This window comes from Aythya marila, assembly GCF_965140915.1.
Source record: "Aythya marila genome assembly, contig: HAP1_HAP1_SCAFFOLD_348, whole genome shotgun sequence".
Classification (NCBI taxonomy): domain Eukaryota; kingdom Metazoa; phylum Chordata; class Aves; order Anseriformes; family Anatidae; genus Aythya; species Aythya marila.
Genome location: NW_028137434.1, coordinates 35,989 through 53,667, shown reverse-complemented (window position 1 = coordinate 53,667; position 17,679 = coordinate 35,989).

The following is a 17,679-nucleotide window of genomic DNA, read 5'->3' as shown; positions in this document are numbered from 1 at the left end:
CAGCCCAATGCACTTTTCTTAGGAATTTCACTGCTTTCTCGCCCCCCCATTTTCTAATTCACAATTTCAGAATATATGTATCACTTACAAAAATGTGGGCACGCAGGTATCTTTCAATAGCAATGTCACAAAACTACTATTATTACCAGGAGATATTGCCAAAGTCACAATAACAATAATCAGAGTCAAATTCCACATGCCATAGGTCAGAAAACCGAAATATGTAACACTGTAACGATATCTTTCTTATAACAACGTCACAAAACTTATTATTATCACCAAGAAAATAGCCAAGATCGCAGTAACAATAACCAGAGTTAAATAACACAATCCATGAGTCAGAAAACCAAAATAGGCAACACAATTCCAGATGGACCTTAAAGCGAGCTCTTTCCTTAAGGTCCCCAAATATACTTATGGTTCTTACCACAAAGTATATACCAAATACTGCCTTGCAGAAGATCACCTTCCGACTTACAGACAGTTCCAGATCCAGATGGACATCAAGGTCCCCAGATATACTTGTGGTATTATCCACAAAGTATATACCAAACACTGTCCTGCAGAAGATCACCTTCCGACTTATCGGACAGTTCCAGACGACCGGTCTACCAGAAAACCAAACCAGAATAAAGAATATACTCACTTACAATGATGGGGTCCTTGTCTGCCTCCGCAGTGATCCGGTGAGTCGAGGAGTCCCTCCGGGAAATCCCGGGGGTACCCTAGGAAGTCCTGTCCCCAGCGGGTCCTGCGGACCGGCAGAGAGGTTGTCCCATCTGGGTCGCCAAATTGATTTAAAGATCAAATCCGAATTTCCTTAAGTGGTATATTCTTTATTGCAGCGCTGGATGCACGGGGGATCCTTCCGCCTATCGTGCATGTTTGAAGTGACAAACTATCTCGTATTTATACAGCGAAACAATGAATATTCAATCAGCACCTATACATATTCATTACCTAACCCCGCCTACCCTCGCTTCGTATGCTAATCAGCTTATCAGTCCTTGCGCTTGCGCAAAGCCTTCCAAGAATTGTGGGCCAGGGTCTCCAGGATGTGGGCAGTGGTCTTTGGGAGGAAGGCCGTAGGTCTTCCTCGTAATGCACTTTCTTAATCAGTTGTTTTCCAGGCTGTAAAAATGCTGAGTTGTCTTTCGGTTTAACTGGGGGGTCGGCGGATAACAGGATGTCTCAGTTAACAAGACATAACAGACATTTGACTCAAGTTATCTCAAGTCTTAGCCTGACTGAGTGTTAACGGATAATGGGGTGTTTTCAAATAACAAAATGCTTAAACGTAACAGAAGGTCTACAGATAACAAGATGTTGTTTACTTTGTCCTTGCTAACTTTTAATCACAAGTTCTATTCTATCCTAAAGTAAGTTTATACAATATCAAACCACAAGCTTTATTCTATCCTAAAGTGAGTTTATACTATATCACTGGCACAGCGGTGCCTGATGGCAGTGTGTTTCCTCAGGTGAAGAGGTGCCTGAAGCCCCATCCTATCTAGCCTGCACACAATTATCTGAGAATGAAAGCTGCTTTCCAGTAATTCAGAAAGCCAAGTTACGTCTCAGCCTTGAGCATCTCGGGCTTTTGGGCCTGTCTGTAACATTTGGCACCAGCACTAATACTTTTTTTGGCATATGTTTAGCGTTTGGGGCCTGTGTCTGGGATTTGGGCCCTGTCTCGAACCACTGGGGCTTTGTCCTGGGTTTTGGAGCCTGCCTCTAGAGTTCAGGGCCTGTGATTAGGCTTTTGGGGTCTGTGTCTGGGGGCCGGTATCTGGGGGCAAGGGGGGAGCTGCTTGTAGACCCTTGGGGCCGGCATTGAGGGGGTTGGGAGCTGACTCTACACCTTTGGGGCCTGCTTCTGGGGGCGGGGGGGGGTTGAGACCAGCATCTGGGGGAGGGGTGGGAGCTCTTTGTATTCCTTTGGAGCCTGTGTCGGGGGGCGGGGGGGGGGGGGGGGGGGAAGGGGAGGGTTGGTTGGGAGGTGCTTGTACACTGTTGGAGCCTGGGTTGAGGGAGGAGGTTTGGAGCTGCTTCTACACCTTTGGGCCTGGCATCGGGGGTAGGGGGTTGGGTGCTGGTTGTAGGGGCCTGTGTTTGGGGGGGGGGGCTTGGGACCTGCGTCTGGGGGAGGGGTGGGAGCTGCTTGTACACCTTTGGGGCCTGCATGTGTGGGGGGTCAGGGCCTGTGTCTAGCGGGCTGGGAACTGCTTGTACAATGTAGGAATCTGTTTCTGCAGGGTGGCTGGGAGCTGTTTGTACAACTTTGGGGCCAGCATCTGGGGGTGGCTGGGAGCTGCCTGTACACTGTAGGGGCCTGTGTTTGTGGGGGCCTTGGGGGCCTCCCTCGGGGGGGGGGGGGAGGAGGGTTGGGAACTGCTTGTATAGGGTAGGGGGCCTGCCTGGCAGGGGTTAGGAGCTGCTTGTAGAATTTGGGTCGCTGTGTCTGGGGGGGCGGTTGGGGCCTGTGTCTCAGGGGTGTTGGGAACTGGTTGTACACCTTTGGGTCCTGTCTCTGGGGGGGAGCTACTTGTACACTTTTGGGGTCTGTATTTGAGGGGGGTTGGGAGCTGCTTGTGCACTTTTGGACCTATGTTTAGGCTGGTTGGGAGTTGCTCATGCATTCTAGGTGCCTCCCTTTTGAGAAGGGTTGGGGCCTGCATCTGTGGGTGGTTGGGAGCTGCTTGTACACTATAGGGGCCATGGTGTTGGAGGGGGGTCTGGGCTGTTTATACACCTTTGTGTCCTGTGTTTGGGGGGGGGGGGCCTGTGCCTGGGGAAGTTGGGAGCTGTTTGTTCACTCTAGGAGCCTCCATTTGGGGGTCTTTGGGGCCTCCCTTTGAGGGGGAGGGAGTTGGGAGTTGGTTGTACACCTCCGCATCCCGTGTCTTGGGGGGGGTGGGGGGAGTGGGACCGGTCTCTGAAGGGGCGGGTTGTGAGCTGCTTGTACACCTGTGTCGGGGGGAGGGTAGGGGGGTTGGCGGGGGTCAGGTCCGGGTCTTGGGCCAGTGTCTGGGTGGAGTCCAGTTCTTGGGAGGGGGTGGTGGGGTAGGAGCTGCTTGTGGGCAGTTGGGGTCTGCATCTGGGTGTGGTTGGTGCCTGCTTCTGTTGGCAGTTTGGGGCCTGCTTGTAGACTTGTGCAGCCTGGGTTTGGGGGCTTTTCTGTAACGTTTGGGGCCTGCATTTTTGCTTTGGGATGCATCTTGAGCTTTTGAGGCCTAGCAGTAGCATTTGGGGCCTGCATCTGGGGCTTTTCTGTAGCATTTTGGTTGCGTATTTGTGATTTGGGGCCTGTATCGTGGGTTTTGCCTTTTTTGTAGTTTCCATCTTTGTGTGTGTGTGTTTCGTTGTTGGTTGTCTGGGGTTAGGGGCAGTTTGGGGTTTGGATTAAGGTCAGTGTCATTAGCGTTAGGGGGTTGATAATAAGGGTTAGGGTTGTGGTTAGAGTTGTTAGGTTTAAGGGGAATAAGGATTTCAGGGTAAGGGGATCAAGGTTGTGGGAATAAAAATGTTGTTTTTGCGCAGTTACATCCTGTAGAGGGAAGGAAGGTGGTATTGAGATATGCTTGCAGTGATAAGACAGCTTAACAGTGTGAAATGAGTTCATCTGATTCGTGTCAATATGGAACAATGCTAGGGCCGCATGACATGATGAAAAGTCTGAGAAAACCAGAGTGGTTAATATATATAGTTCTTGAATCTTGCAAAGGAATGGTCCATCAATTCGGGTCAATAGGGGATAAGAGAACAAAGGGGTTTCAGAATAACTGCTAACTATTACAACTGTTGCATGGGACACTATGCAAGTGTCTGCCATCCAGCCAAGATGGACAAAGGAGATGGACAAGAGAAAAGCCTGGGAGGAAGACTACGAGCCTTCAGTACGAGCGGCCCCCAGAGGGACCACCGGAGACTGATAACGCCTGCACCAGTGGGAGGGTTTGGATTCTGGGAACTAATTAGAATAACCCTGCCTTTTGTAGAAGTAGTAATGAATATGTATTAGCCTAGCAGCATAAAAACCAGCCGCCTGATGTAACTTGTGTGCGTCTTGGTGGAGCAGAGACTCCTGGCGCACCCAGCGCTGCTTGCTTACCTCTATTCATTTAATAAATTGTAAATTTCAATTGCAATCCTATTTGGGACCCAGTCATTTATTACAAGTGGGCGCTCGTCCGGGAGGGCTTTGGTTCCTGATTTCTGGTTTGATCTAGGAGAGGCACCCCCACCATTTGGTGGCTGCTGTTTGAGTCAGGTCGGAACTAATGGCATCTTGAACCTGAATAAAGGTAAGCAACGTTTCTGATTCTTTTTTTCAGCTCCCTTGCCAGCTGCAGCACTATATTTTGCCCGTAACTGTGTGTGTGAAGATCCGAACGAAGATGACGGAGTCGTAAGCATTTAAAGCGTATACCGTTCGGTTGGGTGGGGTTCGGTTGCCTGTGTGTGTAAGAGTGTGACTGAGATGGAACTTAGTTCCGAAGCGATTGTGAAGGTCTTCTAACCGCGTTTTCAATCTCCCACGAGGGACGTGGCCGGTGAAGGACCGAAGGGATTCCTATAGGATTTGTGGGTGTGTGATAGGTCCTCGACCCCCTGCAAGACACTCTTACTAAGGTAACCAAGGGCTGTGGGAATTGCCAGAGTAAAATTCCTAGATGGGTCAGACAAAATCGAAGACCAGAGACCAGAAGAAAGGGAGAAATTACCAGTCATACCACCAGAAAGTCCATTAGGAATAACGATTCGAAATTGGAATGATAGGGACCCCAGAAAAGGAAAAAGTAAATTAAAAATGGTCCAGTATCGTGTGACAGAATGGCCAAAGGAGCCTTTAAGACTACATGTCTTTTGGCCTGTTTTTGGATCCTTCGAAGACTGGATTTGCCAGGCCTTAAATATCCATGTTAATTCAAAGGAACCTTTTAGCCAGGAAGAAAGTGATTATGCAGGATTATGGATCAGGAAGACTTCAGGTCCTTTTCCAGCCTCAATATTTACACTAAAAGCAGGTAAGAAATTTGAAGAACAAGAAGAACATGAAAAAGAAAAAGAAGATAAACGTGAGCCGTTGGATAAGCTACCACCTCCATATCCTAACAATCCACCCCCGGCGGCTCCCCCTCCGGTGGCTGTGGTATCGCCACCAGTACCACCGTTGCCCCAGCTTCCACCACCAACAGCACCAGAATTAGACCGACCTCCGGCCGCATGCAGGAGAAGTAGGACGGATGTATCTGAGAGGGCTTCTCTATATCCCTTAAGGGAGGTAACTGGTGTATAACTGGTGCGCGTCTTGGTGGAGCAGAGACTCCCGGCGTACCCAGCACTGTTTGCTTACCTCTATTCATTCAGTGAATTGTAAACTTTGATTGTAATCCTATTTGGGACTTTTATTTATTATAACAGACAACCTTGTAAAACGCAGACAACCAGAATCCTTACAGCAATTAGGTGGAAATCACGGCGTAAGAAACATTACCACCTCAAAGAGTAAAAACCTCAAAAGAAATGTGACTTGTAACAGGCCAGCAGCTGTGTATTTTCTGTGAAGCACCAGCTAGATTGTGAACCTTGAATAGCACAGTTAAAGGGGAAACGGGAGGGTCCCGGTCCTCGACAGAAAAAAAAAGTGTATAAACCGTGTATGGAATTAGTAGGCACCCTCCTGCTTGTGGGACACCCGCCATTGTAATCTCGAATAATAATGCTACTGTACTGAGATCCTCAACTCAGCCTATGCTATTTGCTACAGATAAGACAATGAACAAACATTTATGGTGTATTACCCTAAGTTTTTGGGTTAGGGTTTTTTGCGTCTTAATGTTTTGGGGTTAGGGTTTGGAGCGCCCTAAGTTTTTGGGCTAGGGCTTTGAGCATTCCTAACGTTTTGGGTTGGGTTTGGGTTTTGAGCATCCTAAGATTTTGGGTTGGGGGTTTTAGGCATAGGTCTTCAGGGGTTTAGTGTGGTAAATAGTTTGGGTTAGGTCTGTAGGGGTTTCGAGGTTTTTTTGGATGTTAGGGCTTGAGGCTTTTTTTGTAAGGGCGGTGAGGGTTCCAGTGAGTGCTGGTAAATGCAGTTCTCGAGCACTCGGCCTGTGATTGGCCATGCTGGCTGTGCGGGGAATGCTGGTAGGTGTAGTTTTCCGGCACTGGGAGGCCATGTTGTGTGCCCAGAGCATGCCGGGAGATGTAGTTCTCGGGACTCTGGACTTCCGGGAGGCCATGTTGCGTGCCCAGAGTATGCCGGGAAATGTAGTTTTCGGATTCGGGACTTCCGGGAGGCCATGTTGAATGCCCAGAGCATACCGGGATATGTAGTTCTCGGGAACTAGGGTTAGGGGCTAGGGCTGGGGCTAGAGTTAGGGTTTCGGGTGAGGGTTGGGGTTGGGGGTTATTGTTAGGCTTAGAGGGTTAGGGTTAGGCTTAGAGGGTTAGGGTTAGGGATAGGTTAGGGGTAGGTTTAGAGGGTTAGGGTGAGGGTTAGGGGTTAGGGGTTGGGGTTGTGGTTAGGGTTAGAGTAAGGGTTAGGGTGAGAGTATTAGGGTTAGGGTTTGGGTTCAGATTAGGGTACGGGTAAGGGTTAGGGCAAGGGTAAGTGTTAGGGTAAGGCTAAGGGTAAGGGTTAGGGTAAGGCTGAGGGTGAGGATAAGGTTTAGGTTTAGGCAAAGCATTAGGTTTATGGTAAGTGTTAGGGTAAGGGTTAGGGTTAGGGTTAAAAGTTAGGGTAAAGGATAGAGTAATGGTAAGGATAAGGGTAGGGTAAGGATTAGGGTAAGCGTTAGGGTTAGGGTTAGAGGGTTAGGGTTAGGGTTAGGGTTAAGGTTAGGGTTAGGGTTAGGGTTAGGGTTAGGGTTAGGGGTTAGGGTTAGGGTTAGGGTTAGGGTTAGGGTTAGGGTTAGGGTTAGGGTTAAGGTTAGGGTTAGGGTTAGGGTTAGGGTTAGGGTTTTGTTAGGGTTAGGGTTAGGGTTCCGTTAGGCTTAGGCTTAGGCTTAGGCTTAGGCTTAGGCTTAGGCTTAGGTTTAGGTTTAGGCTTAGGGTTATGTTAGGGTTAGGTTTAGGGTTAGGGTTAGGTTTAGGGTTAGGGTTAGGGTAAGGTTTAGGGTTCTGTTTGGATTAGGGTTAGGGTTAGGGTTAGGTTTAGCTTTAGTGTTCGGTTCGGGTTAGGGTTAGGGTTAGGATTAGGGTTTGAGCGTTAGGTTTAGATCCGCGGGCAGCCGTTAGGGTTAGGGTTAGGTTTAGGGTTGGGTTAGTGTTAGGGTTAGTTTAGGGTTAGGTTTAGTTTCTGACTACAGTAACTTGATCATCCTATAAAAATTATCCTTATTGTCTTTAGCAAAGCAATGGCTTCTATATCATAAATTAATTGTACATGCCCTTGGAAAAAGCCAAGGCAATACCTCCCTTGCTTGGAGCTGTATCCAAACGCAGTAATGTATACAATCTTTAGCAGCAGCTATTATTAGAGACAGGGAGAAGGAGGAACTTTGCCCACTGAAATTCGAAAATTTATTTGGGATAATGCTTCAGAATTTGAAAAAGATTTTCAAGCATGGTGGCAATTAGTCAACTTTACCCTTTATGCAGAAAATGATCAAATTGTGTCCTTTATACTTACTATAAGTAATGCCACCGTATACAATGTATAGCCAATCATTGCATTAGGACTCAATCATAATGGAACTATACTTTATACTAAAGGGCATAAAGTATGGGCCCATCAAAAGGGAGGAAAGTGGCAAACAATTGATGTAAATGCATGCATTGTGCATGAACAAAAAAGTTCCATCTGTGAAAGTAACACGCTGGAATCCCAAGACATTTGTCTTGACACTGAGCAAAATATTTGCCACGTTGAGATACATCCTAATGAAACCCTTGATACTGTACTTGTATATATTGGGAAAGGTTGTGTTTGCATGAGAAGTCATTGTGATTCTATAGTCGTAGATAATGCTGTGGTAGATACCAGTAATCACTTTAATGTTTGTGTTTGCAATTTTATCAAAATCTCAACCATATCACACTATCAGGTAGACCTGCGCAACAGGTATAAGGCCCTGGAGGCCGAAAGGCAATCGATGGATGGAAAAGGCTATAATCCCTCTCCACCAGAGATATTGGCAGGGTTGGAAAAGCCAACCCCCCCGTATAGTGACCACAGGCAGCAGGAAGAAAAGGTGAATTTTAGTTGTGGGTGATTTATCAATCAGCGGAACAGAGGGTCCAATATGTAGAAGGGACCCTCCTCTAAGGGAAATCTGCTGCCTTCCTAGGGCCTGGGTTAGGACATCACAAGGAGGCTTCCCAGCTTGGTTCAACCGTCAGACTATTACCGATTGCTCGTCCTATATCTGGGAGGAGAAGGAGTGCCAACGCATAGCCTGTGAGCAATCAAAAGGGACTTCAAGGATTTGTCAATTTGTCAAAACTCGACAAAACGCAACGGAAACCACAAAACACGTCAAAAACACCCCAAAAGCGAACCGAATCAGAAGAAAAAATGTGATTTAACAACACAAAAAACCCTTAAACGTACCTGATGTTCTCCTAAATGTACAATCCACTCCCAACCACCAGAAAACCCAATGGAAACCCAAAAAAAAACAAACGGAGACCTCAAAACACGTCAAAAACACCCCAAAAAAGAATGGGATAACCCCCCAAAACGAAAGAAAACCCCAAAAAAATAGATCCACCCCAAAACGACACTAAACCTACCTGATGTTCTCCAAAACACGCAAGTTAAACTTTTCCAACATGATGAAAAACAAGAACCCAACAAAACCCAACAGAGACCCCAAAACATGTGAAAAACACCCCAAAAAAGAACGGGATCACCCCCAAAACTGGAAGAAAATTCCCCCCCAAAAAATTTACAATTTTCACCATGATGACCAACATGAACCAAACGAAAACCCAAAAGGAGACACCAAAACACGTCAAAAACACCCCAAAAAAGAAAGGGATCACCCATAAACTGGAAGAAAATCCCCAAAAAGCACAGATCCAATCCCAAAACCAGCCTAAACCTACCTGATGTTCTCCAAAACCCACAAATTTACCCTTTTCCACCATGATGACCATGGAAAACCCAACGAAACCCAATGGAGACAAAAAACATGTCAAAAAAAAAAAAAAAAAAAAAAAAAAAGAACAGGATCTCCCCCAAAAACAGAAGAAAAACCCAAATGCCATAGATCCACCCCAAAAGTCCCCCTAAGCCTACCTGATGTTCTCCAAAACCCACAATTTACCCTTTTTCACAATGATGACCAACGAGAACCCAACAAAACCCAACGGACAACCCCAAAACACGTCAAAAACACCCCAAAAAAGAACAGGATCACCCCAAAAAACAGAAGAAAACCCCAAATACCATGAATCCACCCCAAAAGTCCCCCTAAACCTACCTGAAGTTCTCCAAAACCCACAATTTACCCTTTTCCACCAAGATGCCAACAGAAAACCCAACAAAACCCAACAGAGACATCAAAACATGTCAAAAACACCCCAAAAAAGAACGGGATAACCCCCAAAACTGGAAGAAAATCCCCAAAAAAGCATGGATCCAATCCCAAAACCACCCTAAACCTACCTGATCTTCTCCAAATCCCAAAGTCCACTCCCAACCACCATAAAACCCATTAGGAACTCAACAAAACGCAACAGAAACCCCAAAACACCTCAAAAACACCCCAAAAGCAAACCGGATCAGAAGAAAATACGTGATTTAACCCCAAGAAAACCCTTAAACCTACCTGATCTTCTCCAAATCCCAAAATCCACTCCCACCCACCATAAAACCCATTAGGAACTCAACAAAACGCAACGGAAACCCCAAAACACGTCAAAAACACCCCAAAAAAGAACTGGATCAGAAGAAAAAAAAAAACAAAACTATGCATTTCCCTCCCAAATCACCCTAAACTCACCTGATCTTCTTCAAAACCCACAATCCACTCCCATTTAGCTTAATGACCAACGAGAACCCAACAAAACCCAACGGAGACCCCAAAAACGTCAAAAACACCCCAAAAAAGAACTGGTTCAACCCCAACAACGAAAGAAAACCCCAAAAGCCATAGATCCACACCAAAAATCCCCCTAAACCAACCTGAAGTTCTCCAAAACCCACAATTTACACTTTTCCACATTGATGACCATGGAAAACCCAACGAAACCCAACGGAGACCACAAAACACGTCAAAAAAAAAAAAAAAAAAAAAAAAAAAAGAAAGGGATCACCCCCAAAATTGGAAGAAAATCCTTCAAAATCATAGATCCACCCCAAAACCACCCTAAACCTACCTGATGATCTCCAAAACCCACAATTTACAATTTTCCAACATGATGACCATGGAAAACCCAACGAAACCCAACGGAGACCCCAAAAGAAGTCAAAAACACCCAAAACAAGAACGGGATAAACCCTAAAAACGAAAGAAAACCCCAAAAGCCATAGATCCACACCAAAAGTCCCCCTAAACCTACCTGATGTTCTCCAAAACCCACAATTTACACTTTTTCACCAGGATGACCAACATGAACCAAACGAAAACCCAAAACGAGACACCAAAACACATCAAAAACACCCCAAAAATAAAGGGATCACCCATAAACTGGAAGAAAATCCCCAAAAAGCACGGATCCAATCCCAAAACCACCCTAAACCTACCTGATGTTCTCCAAAACCCACAATTTACCATTTTCCACCACGATGACCAACGAGTACACAACAAAACCCAACGGAGACCCGCAAACACCTCAAAAACTTCCCAAAAAAGAACGGGACCACCCCAAGAAACAGAAGAAAACACCAAAAAACATGACTCTGCCCCAAAAGTCCCCCTAAACCTACCTGATGTTCTCCAAAAGCCACAATTTACACTTTTTCACCATGATGACCAACAAGAACCCAACTAAAACCCAACGGAGACCCCAAAACACGTCAAAAACACCCCAAAAAATAACTGAATCAGAAGAAAAAACACCGAAAACTATGAATTTCCCCGCAAAACCACCCTAAACTCACCTGATCTTCTTCAAAACCCACAATCCACTCCCATTTCCCTTAAGGACCAACGAGAATCCAACTAAAACCCAACGGAGACCCCAAAACAAGTCAGAAACACCCCAAAAAAGAATGGGATAACCCCCCAAAACGAAAGAAAACCCCAAAAAAATAGATCCACCCCAAAACGACACTAAACCTACCTGATGTTCTCCAAAACACGCAAGTTAAACTTTTCCAACATGATGAAAAACAAGAACCCAACAAAACCCAACAGAGACCCCAAAACATGTCAAAAACACCCCAAAAAAGAACGGGATCACCCCCAAAACTGGAAGAAAATTCCCCCCCCAAAAAATTTACAATTTTCACCATGATGACCAACATGAACCAAACGAAAACCCAAAAGGAGACACCAAAACACGTCAAAAACACCCCAAAAAAGAAAGGGATCACCCATAAACTGGAAGAAAATCCCCAAAAAGCACAGATCCAATCCCAAAACCAGCCTAAACCTACCTGATGTTCTCCAAAACCCACAAATTTACCCTTTTCCACCATGATGACCATGGAAAACCCAACGAAACCCAATGGAGACAAAAAACATGTCAAAAAAAAAAACCAAAAAAACCAAAAAAGAACAGGATCTCCCCCAAAAACAGAAGAAAAACCCAAATGCCATAGATCCACCCCAAAAGTCCCCCTAAGCCTACCTGATGTTCTCCAAAACCCACAATTTACCCTTTTTCACAATGATGACCAACGAGAACCCAACAAAACCCAACGGACAACCCCAAAACACGTCAAAAACACCCCAAAAAAGAACAGGATCACCCCAAAAAACAGAAGAAAACCCCAAATACCATGAATCCACCCCAAAAGTCCCCCTAAACCTACCTGAAGTTCTCCAAAACCCACAATTTACCCTTTTCCACCAAGATGCCAACAGAAAACCCAACGAAACCCAACGGACAACCCAAAACACGTCAGAAACACCCCAAAAATGAATTCGATCACCCCAAAACTGGAAGAAAATCCCCCAAAACCATAGATCCACCCCCAAAACACCCTAAATCTACCTGATGTTCTCCAAAACCCACAATTTACACTTTTCCACCATGATGACCACGGAAAACCCAACGAAACCCAACGGAGACCACAAAACACGTCAAAAACACGCCGAAAACCAACTGGATCACTAGAAAAAACAGAAGAAAACCCTAAAAACCATGAATCTGCCCCAAAAGTCCTCATAAACCTACCTGATGTTCTCCAAAACCCACAATTTACACTTTTCCACCATGATGACCACGGAAAACACAACGAAACCCAACGGAGAACCCAAAACACGTCAAAAACACCCCAAACAAGAACAGGATCACCCCCAAAACCAAAGAAAACCCCAAAAAGCACGGATCCAATCCCAAAACCACTCTAAACGTACCTGATGTTCTCCAAATCCAAATGTCCACTCCCAACCACCATAAAACCCATTAGGAACTCAACGAAACCCAACGGAAACCCCAAAACACGTCAAAAACACCCCAAAAAAGAACTGAATCAGAAGAAAAAACACCAAAAACTATGAATTTCCCCGCAAAACCACCCTAAACTCACCTGATCTTCTTCAAAACCCACAATCCACTCCCATTTCCCTTAAGGACCAACGAGAATCCAACTAAAACCCAACGGAGACCCCAAAACAAGTCAAAAACACCCCAAACAAGAACAGGATAACCCCTAAAAAAGAAAGAAAACCCCAAAAAACGATAGATCCACCCCAAAACCACACTAAACCTACCTGATGTTCTCCAAATCCCAAAGTCCACTCCCAACAAACTTAAAACACATTAGGAAATCAACAAAACACAACGGAAACCCCAAAACACGTCAAAAACACCACAAAAAAAAGCGGGATCACCCCCAAAACTGGAAGAAAACCCTAAAAGCCGTTGATCCACCCCAAAAGTCCCCCTAAACCTACCTGATGTTCTCCAATACCCACAATTTACCCGTTTTCACCATGATGAACAACAAGAACCCAACAAAAAACAACAGAGACCCCAAAACACATCAAAAACACCCCAAAAAATAACTGAATCAGAAGAAAAAACACCAAAAACTATGAATTTCCCCGCAAAACCACCCTAAACTCACCTGATCTTCTTCAAAACCCACAATCCACTCCCATTTACCTTAACGACCAACGAGAATCCAACTAAAACCCAACGGAGACCCCAAAACACGTCAAAAACACCCCAAAAAATAACTGAATCAGAAGAAAAAACACCAAAAACTATGAATTTCCCCGCAAAACCACCCTAAACTCACCTGATCTTCTTCAAAACCCACAATCCTCTCCCATTTACCTTAACGACCAACGAGAATCCAACTAAAACCCAACGGAGACCCCAAAACAAGTCAAAAACACCCCAAAAAAGAATGGGATAACCCCCCAAAACGAAAGAAAACCCCAAAAAAATAGATCCACCCCAAAACGACACTAAACCTACCTGATGTTCTCCAAAACACGCAAGTTAAACTTTTCCAACATGATGAAAAACAAGAACCCAACAAAACCCAACAGAGACCCCAAAACATGTCAAAAACACCCCAAAAAAGAACGGGATCACCCCCAAAACTGGAAGAAAATTCCCCCCCCCAAAAAATTTACAATTTTCACCATGATGACCAACATGAACCAAACGAAAACCCAAAAGGAGACACCAAAACACGTCAAAAACACCCCAAAAAAGAAAGGGATCACCCATAAACTGGAAGAAAATCCCCAAAAAGCACAGATCCAATCCCAAAACCAGCCTAAACCTACCTGATGTTCTCCAAAACCCACAAATTTACCCTTTTCCACCATGATGACTATGGAAAACCCAACGAAACCCAATGGAGACAAAAAACATGTCAAAAAAAAAAACCAAAAAAAACAAAAAAGAACAGGATCTCCCCCAAAAACAGAAGAAAAACCCAAATGCCATAGATCCACCCCAAAAGTCCCCCTAAGCCTACCTGATGTTCTCCAAAACCCACAATTTACCCTTTTTCACAATGATGACCAACGAGAACCCAACAAAACCCAACGGACAACCCCAAAACACGTCAAAAACACCCCAAAAAAGAACAGGATCACCCCAAAAAAACAGAAGAAAACCCCAAATACCATGAATCCACCCCAAAAGTCCCCCTAAACCTACCTGAAGTTCTCCAAAACCCACAATTTACCCTTTTCCACCAAGATGCCAACAGAAAACCCAACGAAACCCAACGGACAACCCAAAACACGTCAGAAACACCCCAAAAATGAATTCGATCACCCCAAAACTGGAAGAAAATCCCCCAAAACCATAGATCCACCCCCAAAACACCCTAAATCTACCTGATGTTCTCCAAAACCCACAATTTACACTTTTCCACCATGATGACCACGGAAAACCCAACGAAACCCAACGGAGACCACAAAACACGTCAAAAACACGCCGAAAACCAACTGGATCACTAGAAAAAACAGAAGAAAACCCTAAAAACCATGAATCTGCCCCAAAAGTCCTCATAAACCTACCTGATGTTCTCCAAAACCCACAATTTACACTTTTCCACCATGATGACCACGGAAAACACAACGAAACCCAACGGAGAACCCAAAACACGTCAAAAACACCCCAAACAAGAACAGGATCACCCCCAAAACCAAAGAAAACCCCAAAAAGCACGGATCCAATCCCAAAACCACTCTAAACGTACCTGATGTTCTCCAAATCCAAATGTCCACTCCCAACCACCATAAAACCCATTAGGAACTCAACGAAACCCAACGGAAACCCCAAAACACGTCAAAAACACCCCAAAAAAGAACTGAATCAGAAGAAAAAACACCAAAAACTATGAATTTCCCCGCAAAACCACCCTAAACTCACCTGATCTTCTTCAAAACCCACAATCCACTCCCATTTCCCTTAAGGACCAACGAGAATCCAACTAAAACCCAACGGAGACCCCAAAACAAGTCAAAAACACCCCAAACAAGAACAGGATAACCCCTAAAAAAGAAAGAAAACCCCAAAAAACGATAGATCCACCCCAAAACCACACTAAACCTACCTGATGTTCTCCAAATCCCAAAGTCCACTCCCAACAAACTTAAAACACATTAGGAAATCAACAAAACACAACGGAAACCCCAAAACACGTCAAAAACACCAAAAAAAAAAGCGGGATCACCCCCAAAACTGGAAGAAAACCCTAAAAGCCGTTGATCCACCCCAAAAGTCCCCCTAAACCTACCTGATGTTCTCCAATACCCACAATTTACCCGTTTTCACCATGATGAACAACAAGAACCCAACAAAAAACAACGGAGACCCCAAAACACATCAAAAACACCCCAAAAAATAACTGAATCAGAAGAAAAAACACCAAAAACTATGAATTTCCCCGCAAAACCACCCTAAACTCACCTGATCTTCTTCAAAACCCACAATCCACTCCCATTTACCTTAACGACCAACGAGAATCCAACTAAAACCCAACGGAGACCCCAAAACACGTCAAAAACACCCCAAAAAATAACTGAATCAGAAGAAAAAACACCAAAAACTATGAATTTCCCCGCAAAACCACCCTAAACTCACCTGATCTTCTTCAAAACCCACAATCCTCTCCCATTTACCTTAACGACCAACGAGAATCCAACTAAAACCCAACGGAGACCCCAAAACAAGTCAAAAACACCCCAAAAAAGAATGGGATAACCCCCCAAAACGAAAGAAAACCCCAAAAAAATAGATCCACCCCAAAACGACACTAAACCTACCTGATGTTCTCCAAAACACGCAAGTTAAACTTTTCCAACATGATGAAAAACAAGAACCCAACAAAACCCAACAGAGACCCCAAAACATGTCAAAAACACCCCAAAAAAGAACGGGATCACCCCCAAAACTGGAAGAAAATTCCCCCCCCCAAAAAATTTACAATTTTCACCATGATGACCAACATGAACCAAACGAAAACCCAAAAGGAGACACCAAAACACGTCAAAAACACCCCAAAAAAGAAAGGGATCACCCATAAACTGGAAGAAAATCCCCAAAAAGCACAGATCCAATCCCAAAACCAGCCTAAACCTACCTGATGTTCTCCAAAACCCACAAATTTACCCTTTTCCACCATGATGACTATGGAAAACCCAACGAAACCCAATGGAGACAAAAAACATGTCAAAGAAAAAAACCAAAAAAAACAAAAAAGAACAGGATCTCCCCCAAAAACAGAAGAAAAACCCAAATGCCATAGATCCACCCCAAAAGTCCCCCTAAGCCTACCTGATGTTCTCCAAAACCCACAATTTACCCTTTTTCACAATGATGACCAACGAGAACCCAACAAAACCCAACGGACAACCCCAAAACACGTCAAAAACACCCCAAAAAAGAACAGGATCACCCCAAAAAACAGAAGAAAACCCCAAATACCATGAATCCACCCCAAAAGTCCCCCTAAACCTACCTGAGTCTCCAGTAACCCACAATTTACCCTTTTCCACCAAGATGCCAACAGAAAACCCAACGAAACCCAACGGACAACCCAAAACACGTCAGAAACACCCCAAAAATGAATTCGATCACCCCAAAACTGGAAGAAAATCCCCCAAAACCATAGATCCACCCCCAAAACACCCTAAATCTACCTGATGTTCTCCAAAACCCACAATTTACACTTTTCCACCATGATGACCACGGAAAACCCAACGAAACCCAACGGAGACCACAAAACACGTCAAAAACACGCCGAAAACCAACTGGATCACTAGAAAAAACAGAAGAAAACCCTAAAAACCATGAATCTGCCCCAAAAGTCCTCATAAACCTACCTGATGTTCTCCAAAACCCACAATTTACACTTTTCCACCATGATGACCACGGAAAACACAACGAAACCCAACGGAGAACCCAAAACACGTCAAAAACACCCCAAACAAGAACAGGATCACCCCCAAAACCAAAGAAAACCCCAAAAAGCACGGATCCAATCCCAAAACCACTCTAAACGTACCTGATGTTCTCCAAATCCAAATGTCCACTCCCAACCACCATAAAACCCATTAGGAACTCAGCGAAACCCAACGGAAACCCCAAAACACGTCAAAAACACCCCAAAAAATAACTGAATCAGAAGAAAAAACACCAAAAACTATGAATTTCCCCGCAAAACCACCCTAAACTCACCTGATCTTCTTCAAAACCCACAATCCACTCCCATTTACCTTAACGACCAACGAGAATCCAACTAAAACCCAACGGAGACCCCAAAACACGTCAAAAACACCCCAAAAAATAACTGAATCAGAAGAAAAAACACCAAAAACTATGAATTTCCCCGCAAAACCACCCTAAACTCACCTGATCTTCTTCAAAACCCACAATCCTCTCCCATTTACCTTAACGACCAATGAGAATCCAACTAAAACCCAACGGAGACCCCAAAACAAGTCAAAAACACCCCAAAAAAGAATGGGATAACCCCCCAAAACGAAAGAAAACCCCAAAAAAATAGATCCACCCCAAAACGACACTAAACCTACCTGATGTTCTCCAAAACACGCAAGTTAAACTTTTCCAACATGATGAAAAACAAGA